The sequence below is a fragment of the Megascapheus bottae genome, chromosome 35 (assembly GCF_031878675.1).
Source record: "Megascapheus bottae isolate mThoBot1 chromosome 35, mThoBot2.hap1, whole genome shotgun sequence".
NCBI lineage: Eukaryota > Metazoa > Chordata > Mammalia > Rodentia > Geomyidae > Megascapheus > Megascapheus bottae.
Window position 1 is genome coordinate 5,109,067 of NC_143543.1, and position 15,126 is coordinate 5,124,192.

Sequence of the window (15,126 nt, forward strand, 5' to 3'; positions counted from 1 at the left end):
AATAACCAAATACAAATAAATCTAATATATCAGATAAGCTCTTCAGTTTATTCTAGCTATTCAGTTTATCACTTTATCTTTGCCATCCCTGCTGTCATTGCAGAAATGAAGTGATGTTATTACAAAAAAAAACAAAAACGAAAAAGTGGAAAGGGTTTTGGAAACACATTTCCTACCCCACTGACCAGTGCTCTGAGAGTTCATTGGTAACACTTATATTGAGGAGATGGATAAAAATAACTTATTTTATTATGGTGGCTTATGATTGTAATCCTAACTACTCAAGAGGGTGATACTGAGTAATGAGGTTTAAAGTCCAACCAGGCATGAAAATTCATGAGATTTTTATTTGCAATTACTCAGTTAAAATCTGGAAAAAGGAGCTGTGTTTCATATGACAGAGTGCTTATCTTGAGTACTAAAGCTCAAGGATAGTGTCTAAACTCTGATTCCAAATCAGAAGACACACACACACACACACACACACACACACACACACACACACACACACACGTTTAGGTAACTTACTTCTCTTCATTTCAAATATGTTAGAGTATCTTAGGTAATGTGCTAAGATAAAAACAATAAGGATTATAGTTTCAGCCAATCCATGTTTCTTCATTACATACAGATACTAAGAGAACTATGGTCTGGGGTAATTAAATTTGTGCATATTATTGCCTACAGATAGCAGTAGTCATGAGATCTTTCTTCTGGCTAAGTGGACCACAGCAATTAAACGTCAGTAGGTGAGATATTCGACTCAACTTTACATCCACTGATGTTCTGACTATGTTTCTCAACTTTTATGCAATATGGTACTTATGCCAACTAACCAGTTCATATTGTAGTTCTAACTTGTATGAGACACATCCTTTGATTATAGTCACTCACTCTATTCATGATCACTTTTTGTAAATTGTTCCACTTACATTTTTCTCCCCTATATCTCTCATTTTTCTCTGCCCATTTTCAGCTTCTTGAGCTCTCTAGGATTACAGTGAGCCAATGATATTTCACCTGATTTCTACTCTTGATAGGCCTTTTCTCTCAAAACTGATTCTTTACTATTTCAGCCACAACTCCACTTCTGACTTTGGTTAACTTAAGATAAAGGGTGAACTAATTCAGTGGAGATTTTCATTGGACAGTATGTTGAAAATTATAAGACTTTGTGGCTAAGAGGGTCATGAGAGAAAGCACTTGGTGTAAATGCAGGAGAGGGTAATACTGTTCAAAAGAAAATACATTCGTTACATAGCTTATGCAACTATAAACTCTGCAAATCACCTTCACAATTAAAAAGAGTGTCACAGACTTTTTTGTCCCAGCTGGCTTTGATTCAGGCTCCTTAAATCTCAACCTCCTGATAAGATAGAATTAGTGTCATAAGGTTCCAGTAGAGGTTAATTTCTTGAGATGTATACAATCTATAGTTTTTATATATCATTACCAAAAGGGCATTGGTTTTGATTATTAATTTTTAAATTTTATATTTAACTTACTACAAAATACATTATGAAGGAGTTTGTTCGGATAGTTCAATACATGCACACACTACACTTGAACTAAATTTGCCTCCTCTTACATAGATTTTCTACTAAAGAAATCTAGCACTGATTTTGAGTAGCTACGTCTGTATGCCAGGACATTTGCATAAAAACTGGCTGTTTTGTTTTATACAGAAGTACACTCTGCACAAATGTGAATGGATTACAAATAAGAATGTTTGCTATCCAGGCTGGCACTCAGTCCTGACACCCAGCAGCATGTATTCTTGGGGGAATAATTTTTGCCAGGTGTGGGGACTGAACTCAGGGTCTGAGCACTGTCCTTTGGCTTTCTCAAGGCTAGAACTTTACCACTTGAGCGACAGCACCACTACAGGCATTCTTCTATGTATATGGTGATTTCTCAATTGGGAGAACTGGGAGTTTTCATTTCTACATTATAGATGTTCTGGTAATTAGGGGTCTTAAAAAGGGTAAAGAAAGTTATTTTTGAATAATTATAATGATCTGAGATAGTAATGGGGATGAGAGAAAAAGAGAAAACAATCACAAGCAATCAATCAAAATTCATAAGTAAATGAAAAGAGATGTTACAGTGAAATCTTTTTCATTTAAGATATTAAGATGAAATATTAAAGGCAAATGAAAATTTTAATGGCATTATAGACTCCTATCATTTGTAACATTGAACATCTAATTTTATCCTGTTCCATAAAATTTTCCAAATAGATACAATAATATTTACCCCTTGTGAAAAATTGTTTATGATTTTCTAGCATATTCACAAAGTTAGAGTATTATTAGCTCTCTTGTATACACACTCTTACTAGTAATTTAGATATATACTTTTATTTTTCTTGTTCATAAATGGATCTGCCATTGGACAGAATAATTTCATATATCTTGTACAGGTCTGGTGAAATATATTCTCTTAACTTTTCTTGTCTGGGAATATCATTATCCATTTAACCTTCATATTGAAATGATATTTCTGCTAGGTACAGGGATCTTGGTGAATAGTTCGTAATTTTACCTTACAGTTTTGCCTTATAGATTTTTTATTTTTATCTGAATATATGTCTTACAATGCTCTTCTGCTTCTATGGATTCTAGTGAAGAATCAGTTGTTAGGGACATAGGTGCATGTAATTGTTATCGTTCTCTCTTTACTCTTCTAATCTAGAGAAGCTTCCATAAATACTTATATATAAGGCACCTGGCTGTAGAGGTGTAGATGTCTTGGTCAAATACTTAATGGCCTTTCAGCTTTAAGTAGCTTATATATGCATCCTTCTATACATTGGGAGTTTCAAATTTTGTCACTAATTATAATACAAATCATTTAAACTTTTGCTTTCAGAACCATTTACTGAATCTCCAGAATAGAATTGTTTGCTTTTTGAAATAATGTTATCAACTTTTGGTCCACTCATTTCTTTATATCATCATTCTTGCTTTCAGGTTGCTGCTCCATATGTGTATGTTCAATTAGTTTTTCTTCAGGCTCACTATTTTCTTCTTATTGGAAGATATCATGAGTATGATAATCATTCATTTTGAAATGTGACATATACATACACTTTGTTTAGAGCAAATTCATTCTCTCTTTTGCATTTCTAACTTGCCTCCATTTTTCCTCTTTTAAAAAATGTGTTTTGATTTCATATTAATTTATTCATAATGTGTGTGTATTCACACACACCCTTGCACAGACGAGGGAAAAATGATACTTACATCATCTTTACTTCTCTATTATTTTCTTTCCAGTTTCTCAATTGATAAATAGATTACGAAAACATTAGTTATCATTGCATTTTACAATGGTGACCAAGGCACTGGGAATTCAATGTAAAGCTTACTTACATTTCTCTCTTCCTCCCTCATGTTGGAGGCTCCTTTCTCCATAAGGAATTACTGAAAGTTAGATGGGAGTGTTTTGTTTCATTAGATAAATAAAAATAAAATTCACTGCCCTGATATTTAAGTTCTTTTTCTTGTTGATCTGGCAGAAAGAGCTGATCAATAATCTGGGTCTGCTAGCACAGCTTTCTATAGACTCCTGCTTAAAGATATTTTAGTTTTGAAAGATGCTCTAAAAGTGAAGATTTGTTAATTAGTCTGGCCTGCCATACAACCACATAACATCAAGTTTTATTCAAAACATAAGAATTTTCACATACTTGTGTTACTTTTTACGAGGGAAAGTCAAAAGAATATTTGGTGTCTGTAGTGAATTATATAGTATTATAAACATTCACACACTGAGGCTAAAGGATCATACCTAATGGAGTGGTTGACAAGGGCTTAGTAGGTATGTTCAGTTGATCATATAAAAGTATACTTTATGAAATTAACTGCAAAAAATAAGACAATGGATATTTCAGTTGCCATTGTTGCTGCTTTTTGTTTTCATTTCTTTAACCTTGTTTATACTACATAACCTTGTTTGTTCTACATAAATGGTAGAACAACGGTGAAGAGTAAAACTGTATAACTCACTAGACATTGTGTGGGAAATGAAGTGTATATCTTGTGGGTGGAGACAGGAAGGAAAAACAGGAGAGCAACAAAAGGGGAGACATGGTTCAAAAAGAATTATATTTGCTATTCAGTTCCTGATTCATGTAACAGTAATCCCACCACATATCAACTCCATAATAACAATAAAAGGTAAAACTATTAAATAAATAAAAATGTATTGTCTGCAGGGCAAAATTGCTGTTCATGAAGACTAATTTGTTTAATACACAACAGGATTTATTGTGATACGTAAGGTAGCAGGGACTAAGCAAGCTGTCTTTCTTGACGTAAGTTGTTTTCTGAATCCCGTTCATAACAAACTCTCTTCATGTCCTTATCTAATCATATATACAAGTATAAGACACAGCATTCCCATTTGATCTCAATTGGGAGTAATATTTTAATATTCCTTGGCAGAGAAGCAAGAATTCCATTCATCAAAATAATAAGTTGTGAAATAATTTTCCTAAATTTCTATACTAATCACACAGGTTAATCTTTAAGAACTACCAGTTTGTTTTGGCCTTGACATTTGCGATTGAAGAGATCAACCAAAACCCTGTTCTACTTCATAATTTGACTCTCGGATTTGATATCTGCAATGTTCAATTTGGATTTTTCAATGGCATTTAAAAAACCCTATATTTGCCTCTTTGGGAAGTACAATAGTCAAAACTACTCCTGTATGAGCAACAGCAAGTCTATAGCAGTACTTACAGGACCATCAGAATTAACATCTGCACAAATAGGAACATTGCTGGATCTCTACATGTTTCCACAGGTGAGAGTGTTAAGAGTGGGACAATATTTAAAGATGTCTAATTTGGTGCCATTTCAGGTGTAAGAAGAGAATTAGAGTAAGAGACCAGATTTACAAATCTAGCAAATTTTGTGATACCAAAGAGTGAGTATTCAAGGAAATGGGCTGAATAGAATCCTATTTTGGAAAGTGATGGAAATTTAGATCAGACAAAGGGATTATTTGGAGTCTCATGTCATATCAATAATTTTCTATAAAAAGCAGCAAATGGAAAATGGCTTGAAATTATAAAGATATGCTGGTTTCTTAAGGAATTATCTAATTAACCAACAAAAAGCAGGAACTAATGTGTGGAATAGTTTTGTAATGTGTGTGCTAGCCTTGAGGGAAAAAGCAAAGAAACTGCATGAGGTTCTGAGGGTCAATGCCTCTGTGCTAGAAAATATAAACACACGTGTGCACACATGCACACAGAAACACATAGACAAACACGGAGGCACATGCACAATTTATTAAGTTGAATTAAGTATGTCAGGCTCCTATTATGTAAATAATAAATAAAAAAACATGGGCAAGAAATAGGATATACATATAGAAAAGGGCCAGAGAGTGGCCCAGTGGTAGAGTGCTTGCCAAGCCTGCATGAAACCCTGGGTTCATTTCTTCAGTATCACATACACAGAAAAATAGCCAGAAGTGGTGCTGCTGTTCAAAGGGTACAATGCTAGCCTTGAGAAAGCTTAAAGACAGTGCCCAGGCCTAGATTTCAAGCCAGCTGACTAGAAAAATTCAGAACAAACATACAGTTTACATTAATAGGTATACACAATCACACACACATGTATGTATATGATTAAAAAGGAAAGTATGTTACACATGGGGTGAAATTCTAGGGCATAATCTCTCCAATCAAATAACAAAACAATATAAAAACAACCCAAACACCATATATATGAGTCATATCTTATCTGATTGGGGTTGGGGTTCATGGGTTATCATGGGAGCAGAAGAATAGGGAATATATGTTGGAAAATATAACATAGTATTCAATGTACATATGTGACAATGGAACTAGGAAAGTCAGGGAATGGTTGGGTTGATATAGAAGGAATGATTTGACAGAATCAGTGACAAAGTTCAAGAGACAATTTACATACAAAGCAATATGTTGTAGAGCTAAAACACTTTTTCATGTTTTTTTTGGAAACCTAAAAGAAAAACCCAACTTTTGCTTACTTTAACTGATTATTTAAATTGTATCTTCACTGAGATTGTGTTGTATAGAAATCTCATTCATGTACATTCAATTTTCATTCCCTTTAGCTTACCTTTGGGTCTTTTGCTCATGCCCTGAGTGACCATCAAAAGTTTCCTGCTTTCTATCAGATGGCTTCAAAGGATACATGGACAGCCAGTGCCATGGTCTCCTTACTGCTTCACTTCAGCTGGAACTGGGTGGGACTGTTAAATTTACAATATGAGAATGGTTTGCAGATTGTTCCTGAGTTGAAAGAACACATGGCCAACAACAGAGTTTGTGTAGCCTTTGAGCTAACAACCCCAAACTATACCCTGTCATTTAAAGTTATGGCACTTTATAACCACATTAATAATTCTTCACCAAATGTCCTCATTATATGGTGACAATGAATCGCTACTAAATTTAATTATGTGTATTGAAAAGTATTTAATAAAAGGCAAAGTTTGTATCATGAACTCACAGTGGGATTTAACCACAAGGAGAACATATTTCATGCGAGGTTCATTTCATGTGCCATTCATTTTTTCACACCATTACCCAGAGGTTTTTGGATTCACAGATTTTGTCAAGGCAGTTAAACCTTCCAAATACTCAAAAGACTTTTCCTTGCTAGGCTGTGGTTTCTCTCTTTTCATTGTTCACATTCTGAATCTGAATGTGTAACATGGAAAAATTGTCCTCACAAAGCTTCCTTGGATGGGTTGCCTAGGCACATTTTTGGCATGACTATGTCTGAACACAGTTACGATATATACAATGCTGTGTATGCTGTGGCCCAGGCTCTGCATGAACTCCTTCTTCATCAAACAGAAGTACAAACAATGGGAAATAGGAAAGGGATAGTATCTTCCTCTGTACAGGTAAGGCCTTCTCTTTTGGATGGCTCAAACTATGAGCAAAGTCACTTCCTAGAGGTATTTCTTACCATATCACATTGAATATTTCAGATATTTTTTCCAAAACTGAAGGATTTATACTTCTGAAAATGGTTGTTAAGCAATCTAAACACGTGTTCATGTGCTCGTAAGGAAGAACAGGCCAATAACAAGGACCAAATGAATTCCATGTTTTACAAATTCTTTAAGTTACAAATAGCCTCAATATATTTGTAGCTAATGTATTGAGAGAGCAAATGTATCCATTTCCCTAAGAGTTTCAAAGGATAATCTGCTGAACAAAAGTAACTATATATATATATATATATTTTTTGTAAGTGATCTACTAGCATTATACTGTTCCTATTACAATTTTCACGAACTCAAATTATAGACCCTGATAGAGCTGATGGTTTTGGCAAAGTGGAACTAGCAACATGAGAAGTGTATCATTCATGATTATTTATGTGAAATAAATTTCTCTTGAAAAAAGGCCTTCTACTCCTTTGCCAAGTGATCAAGACTCAAAAATTTTGTTTTTTTATATATTTTTATTGTAATTAATAGAACGGTTACATGATATTTGCCAGATAGAAGGTGCATTAATTCACATACATTGATACACTTTCACATGTCTTGATCCCCATTTCCCTCCCCCCACGCCCCATCTCGTATTCCTCCTTCCCTATCCAATTTCAAATAACCAAATACAAACATATCTGATATATCAGATAACAAAGTGAGACACTGTAACAATATGAGATAACCAAGGGACAGCAAAAGAGCTGAGAGATAACATAGTACCATAAGGACAACAATCATTCATTGTATGGCTTTTGTTTCAAGATCCTAGAGGTCCTTTCTTTAGCTTCATACTATATGGCCTTATGTATCAAGGTTATGCTCTATTGCAAATCTCAGCTAGGAGAGCCCAAGGTTTCTACTGATTATGACAAATGAGGGGAACCATTGAGCCTAAGTTTCTTTGAGTCTGGCTTACTTCACTTAGTATGATTTTTACTAAGTCTTTTCATTTCCTAACAAATGGGGTGATGTTGTTCTTTCTGACAGCAGCACAGAATTCCATTGTGTACAAATACCACATCTTGTTGAGACATTTATCAATTGAGGGACATCTAGGTTTATTCCATATCTTTGCTCTGGTAAATAGTGCTGCAATGAACATTTTTGTGTTAGTGGATTTGGTATGTCCTTGTTTCTAGATGATTGGGTAAATGCCAAGTAGTGGAATTGCTGGGTCATAGGGGAGCTCTATGTTTAGTCTTTTGAGGAACTGCCATACTGCTTTCCATAGTGGTTGGACAAGTTTGCACTCCCACCAACAGTGTAGTGTTGATCCCTCCTAGCCACATCCCCTCCAGAATCTGTTGTTATTAGTCTTCTTGATCCTGGCCATTCTAACTGGAATGAGGTGGAATCTAAGGTCTATCTACAAATTCAATGCAATACCCATCAATATCCTAATGTCATTCTTTAAAGAAATACAAGAGGAAATCCAAAATTTCATATGGAATAATAAAAGAACCAGTATAGCAAAAACACGTCTTAGTAGAAAGAACAGCGCAGGAAGAATTTCAATACCAAATTTTAGACTCTAGTACAGAGCTATAATTACCAAAACAGCTTGATACTGTCAAAAGAACAGGCCTTAAGACTGGTGGAATAGAACTGAGGACCTTGATATTAAACCACAAACCTATGGCCAACCAGTATTTGTCAAGGGAGCCAAAAAATACAATGGAAGAAATATAGTCTCTTTCACAAGTGGTGCTGGCAGAACTGGTTAAGCACCTGCAGAAAACTAAAGTTGGATACTTCTTTGTTACCCTGCACTATAATTAATTCCAAATGGATCAAAGACCTGGAGGTAAAAGCTGACACACTGAAAACTTTAGAAGAAGAAATAGGAGATACACTAGGCCTCCTTGGCACAGGTTGAAACTTTCTTAATAAGGACCAAGAATCACAACAAATCAGAGGTAGGCTGGATAAGTGGGACTGCATTAAATTGAAGAGCTTTTGTATAGCAAAGGACCTAGCTGGTAAATTCATTAGGAAGCCTACAGAGTGGGAGAAGATTTTCACTAACCATACAACAGACAAAGGCCTCATATCTAAAATATATCAACAGCTGAAAACATTGAATCACTCCAAAACTAATCTCCAAAGTAACAACCATCCCAATAAAAGATGGGCCAAAGAATTAAAGAGAGTCTTGTCTGAAGAAGAAAAAAATAGCCTACAGACACATGAAGAAATGCTCAATATCTCTGGTCATAAAATAAATGCAAATCAAAGATTTTCTTCTGGAGTACTTCATTAGATATTTCTGCTGTCCTTGGATTCTGAATCAGAGATTAAAGACAATCAGGAACTTTTCTCATTTCAGGTTTCCTATCTGAACACTGGAATATACTTCACCATCAGACAATGTATCTATTTCAGATATAATATTTTCTGAAAAAAAACATCATATTTTATGATCGTGGTGGAGAGCAGGTGATTTTAGATGACAACAGAAAATTGATGGCAGAATATTACATTGTAAGCATTTGGAGTTTTCTAGAAGGTCTTGGTCTTGAGGTGAAAATAGGAAAATTTTCTCCAAATGTTCTACATGGTCATCAACTGTCTTTATCTGAAGATATGATAGTATGGGCCATAGTATCGACAGAGGTGTTTTGTATTTAACGGTAATATTTTAAGGATATATAAGTAAACTTTAACCTAAAAATGTATAGCTGATTGGATGGGAACTACTATAACAGTAGCTATTATGGTCTGAATATCATGGATTTGAAGTAAATCCAAGCCGGAATACCTTGAAAATTCTTATCTTAAATTAACCACCACAAAATCATGTCTGTGTGCTGGTGACTGATGCCTTTAATCCTATCTAATCAGGAGGCTGCCTTGTTCAGATATAAAACTACAGGCAATTTTTGAGCCTAACAGGATAGCAAAGTCTGTGGGACTCTGTCAATATATAACCAATAAAATAAGCTTGAGCTCTGGGTCAAATGGCACAGTGCTAAATTTGAGTAAAGAAAAGTTCAATTATAGTATCTGGTCCTGAAATTCAAGCTCCAGAATCAGCATCACCCTAAAAAATGTAAGTTTGTAAATATTTATTTAGAATATTATCAAAAATATAATTTGCATATTTCTTAACATCTATCATTGTTACAAATTGTCTAAGGGATCACTTTATTTGTTTGAATGGTTTATTTTGCTCTCTTCTGTGGAAGTTCATTTAATGGTAGGTTGGTCTGCTACATAGATATTTTTAAGAAAGGAATCATTGAATGAAATCACTGAATTTGTGAGAAAAATATTCTCACAGCACAGATAGTTGAAAAATAAGAAGACAATATGTGTATGTGGTTCACATGATCCTAAATGGGGAGTTCTGTGCTTTACCTTTTATCATACTTTTTAATTCTAAAGAGGATTCTTCCTCCTTTCTCTTTACCATTTCACAGGTGAGTAGGAGACATGAAATGGCATGAATTCAAAGATGCTCCAAAAAGATTTACATTCCAAATATTAATTTCTGAATTTTTAAAAGTTCATGTTTATCAGTAGTTCAACAAACTAGAGAACAACCCGATAGCACGTAAGTCTTTTTGGGGCACATGATGCGCAAACCATAAACCATTTAATTAATGGACTGGCTTTATATGTATAGAAATACTATGGTTCGAAATCCAATTATTTCAAATAATAAAACTTCAGGAGAGTTAGGAAAAATTATAAACAGTTACTGACACACATCTGGTTTTCTTAGCCTACTCACTCTGTGTGTAGTGAGTGTTGTGCTCTTGGACTCAGGAAATCCCCTCAGGAGGAAAAGGCTGCCTGTTACTTTGACTGTACTCCTTGCTCAGAGAATGAGATTACTAATGAAACAGGTACGTTCTGGGCTTTGGGAGAAATTTATACTCTTGCCTAGTGCCCCCCCCCAAATCCATGCATATGTTTGAAAATTTTGTGCATTAAGAATCAGTCTTCCTTCTTTTACTTACTAATTTAATTCTGGCAATGGATAATACTGATTTTTGAAAAAAATACAGTGGGTTCTGAATTATGTATAGGATTACCTTTTCTGGAGTGTGTTGTATTCATGTTTATACAACTACTCTGTAATTTAAATTTGATTTATGTCATATTATGTGAAAAACCCTTTTAATGACAAGGTCTTATTTCTCTCCAAATTATTTTTATATTATAAAGAAAACACAGATCTTCCACAGCATGTTTCTTGTGGGCAGCCATGTTCTTAAAACAGAGCAAGTGTTGGGTCACGTTTGATGTAAAAAGAAGCTACAAATGTTGTATATATCATGAATTTATACCTTCAATGAATGATTTGGTTCTGGGTTCCTTACTGCATTACAGGTGAGTAGCAAAGACAAATATAACTGAAAGGAAGGGCCTCAGGGCCAGTATTCATCTTGCACATACACATACAGGATAGTACAAGCTTTCCTATTCATCTTTTTGAGTACATTGAGTTGTGCATGAAAGACTGAAATTATTATGGAAGTATGAATAAATACACAAAATTATTATTAGGTTATTACATATGGCAAGAAACAATATGCATGTTAGTCATCTCAAGTAAACTATTTCAACTAGGTTTGTGGGAATCAATATGAGATCATAATAGATATAAAAATAGTAATGAGCAGACCTTACAATACTTACTAAAAATATTTTTTGCTAGTAATTTTTGACATGTCAAAAATATCTCTACATTGGGATTTACTAATTTCCTTTTAAATTCCTTAAGAGAGACTGATTGTTATTTGACTTCTGCAGCAGATACGGAGCAATGGGTGAGGTGCCCAGATCATCAATATGCCAACAGAGAGAGAAACATGTGCTTCCAAAGAGCAACAAGTTTCCTGGGTTATATAGAGCCTTTAAGGATGGCTATAGCTTGTATATCTCTTGGTTTATCTACACTCACAGCAGTTATTCTTGGGGTGTTTGTGAAACATCAGAACACCCCTATTGTCAAGGCTAATAACCAGGCTCTCAGCTACATCCTGCTCATCTCCCTCACCTTCTGCTTTCTCTGTTCTTTGCTCTTTATTGGCCATCCCAACACAATCACATGAATTCTACAACAAACCACATTTGGACTTGTGTTCACTGTAGATGTTTCTGCAGTCTTGACTAAAAATCTAACTGTAGTCCTGGATTAAAATGGCACTTCTGAGAGAAGTATGAGGTAGCTGTTGATATCAGGGGCACCTAACTTCATTATTCCCATCAGCACTGTGATCCAAGTGAATCTTTGTGCAATCTGACTGGGAACCTCTCCTCCCGTCATTGACACAGATAAACACTCTGAACGTGACCATATCATTATCTTGTGTAACAAAGGTTCCCTCACTGTTTTCTACCGTGTTCTGGGTATCTGGAATCCCTGGCCATGGCCAGCTACACTGTGGCTTTCATGGCCAGGAACCTCCCTCACACTTTCGATGAAGCCAAGTTCCTGACCTTCAGCATGCTGGTGTTTTGCAGTGTCTGGCTCACTTTCCTGCTTGTGTACCACAATGCCAAACGGAAGCTTATTTTGGCTGTAGAGGTCTTGTTCATCTTGGTCTCTAGTGCAGGGATCCTGGGCTGTATCTTTGCCGCCAAATGCTACATCAACTTGTGAAGACCAGATAGAAATTGTCTGCATGGATTCCAGGAGGAAGCACGGACTGGGAGTAACAAACCCTCTTAATATAAAATGAACAGGATTGTTCATATGTATGGAAGTTTTAGAATAAATCTCCTCTGATTTTTTCTATCATATATTTTTTCATATGTTTGGAATCACTTCATTTACCAAGTGACTCTTATGCCTTTCTCCACTAATGTTACACTCAATAGTTCTAGCCATAACTAGCAAAATTTAAATTTCAATCTGTATATTTTTGATGCTTTTTAATTAGTGTGTGCTTATCTCGTCATCTCCACTACTATATTTTTACTGTGGCTTCTTCTTTTACTTTTTCTTTCATAATCCTTTGCCTAAAATTGAACTTAAATCCTGACTATCATCCCTGGGTGTTTGATTAAAGCTGGGGCTTTACCACTTCAACCACCAACATTGCTTTTGGCTATTTGCTGGGAAATTAGAGATAAGAATTTTTCTTCAGGTTGTATTCAAACAGTGATCAGCAATCAACAGCTTCCTTAATGGCTAGAATTATAGATATTACTCCTTATTTTAAATTACATTAACTTCCTGCCTATAGTTCACTAATCTGTTTAATCCTTACATATAATTTTTTAGCATTTTCCACTTAAGAATGTTCCCATATGGCCTTATGTGTCTAGGATATAGAAACAAAAGCCATATAATGAGTGATTGTTGTCCGTAATGTAATATGTTATCTCTCATCTCTTTTGCTGTCCCTTGGTTATCTTATACTGTTACAGTATTTTACCTTGTTATCTAATATATTGTATGTAGGCTTATTTTGTTATTAGAAATAGGATAGGGAAGGGGGAAAACAAGTTGAGGGGCAGGGTTAGAGGGAGGGAAATAGGGACCAACACATGAGAAAGGATATCAATGCTTGTAAAATAATGCACCTTCCATCTGGTGTATATAATGCAACCCTTCTATTAATTACAATAAAATATATGGGAAAAATGATGTTCCATATTTTCTTATGCTCAGAATGTGTTTTGTTTAATTGTTGTATAGTTCTGCATTACATAACTGCGTTTTGCAATATTTTTTCTGTGTTTTTGATCAGTCTCCTGCCATCCTCTCCATTTCCCTTTCCTCTCTCTTTTTCTTTCATCTTCTTTTTTCTTCCTTCCTCTCTTCTTTCTCCACATAACTTTTGAATTTCAACAATTGGTTGTATCTGCTACAATAATACACTTCTACTTCATATCAGAATGTATTACATTTATGGATTAAGAGCTGAGGAAATAATAGACACACAATAGCTTGCTTAAACATGGCTGACTACATTTTTCAAATTATTTTTAATCACTTTAAATTTATATATCTACAATTATATATATTAAATACACATATTTTTTCTTTTTATGTTATCAATTAGTGTTGTTACAGTTTATATCAACAACACATTATATTTCCAGTACTTTAACATTCATTATTTTAAACATATTGAATAACAGTTTTCTACTTATTTAAAGAAACATATGACCCTTTAACACGTATGACTACATAATGTCAGTATTTCACATTCATTCACATATTTCAATACACATTTATTCACATTGAATTACATTACATTAGTTTATAGTGGAAACATAATAATTTATTTGTCAAAAAAATCAGTGTGTTTATGATGTTTGTTTCAAATGGCACACTACTGAGCATATATTTCTAAATTGTTAGCGTTTTCATTAAATATATGGTGACAATAATTGAGTTTATATTGAAGTTCATAATTTATTTTCTGATTTATTTTAATAATTTATTAAATGGGGTTGGATTATTATTCACAAGTAAAACAGTGATGTCCCATTTAGTAGCAATCAATTAATACTCGTCAGAACACATGAATTACCCAATAACCACTATGCATATGTCAGTATGCATTTTGGCCATAAGAAAGGAAATAAGGTCATCAAAACTAATTAAGACAATGACACAAGAGATGGTGCTTTAGACTTCCTGTCAATCTTGTGCAAATGTTATAGTCATTAGGGAGGTAAAGTTCTGATATTGACATTGATGATAATGAAACATCAAAAATATGACAGAATATTCAAAGGTTACTGCTCACTAAGATGAGGGCTCCTCGGCCACTCAATCTTATAACATAAATCCCAGGGTTTGACTCACCTTATTTTCATAAGAGGCACAAAAACAGAGCAAAACTCTGGTATTTTAGTGTTAAATTATGTCACACAATTTTACTTTTTATGGCCTCTTGTGAGAATACAGAAAGCTTTGTGTTCATGCACACAAGAAAAACAAATGAAATAAAAGTCAACACCACTTTTAGACACAGAGTGTTAAGCACAAATGAAATCTCAATATCAAGGTTGATGGAAAATACTAGAATCAGCAGAGCACTGTGGCTCACAATACTATTCCTAGCTATTCAGGGGGCTGAGATCTGAGGTTCAAATACAGCCCTAGCTGTATTTCTATCTTCAGTTAACCACCAGAAAACCAGATGTAGA

General features: G+C 34.5%; 1 pseudogene; it reads left to right on the forward strand.

Moving 5' to 3' along the window:
• The first annotated feature begins 4,716 nt into the window (after window positions 1–4,716).
• Window positions 4,717–12,691, forward strand: LOC150042551 (vomeronasal type-2 receptor 116-like; annotated as a pseudogene).
• Window positions 12,692–15,126: the final 2,435 nt, after the last annotated feature.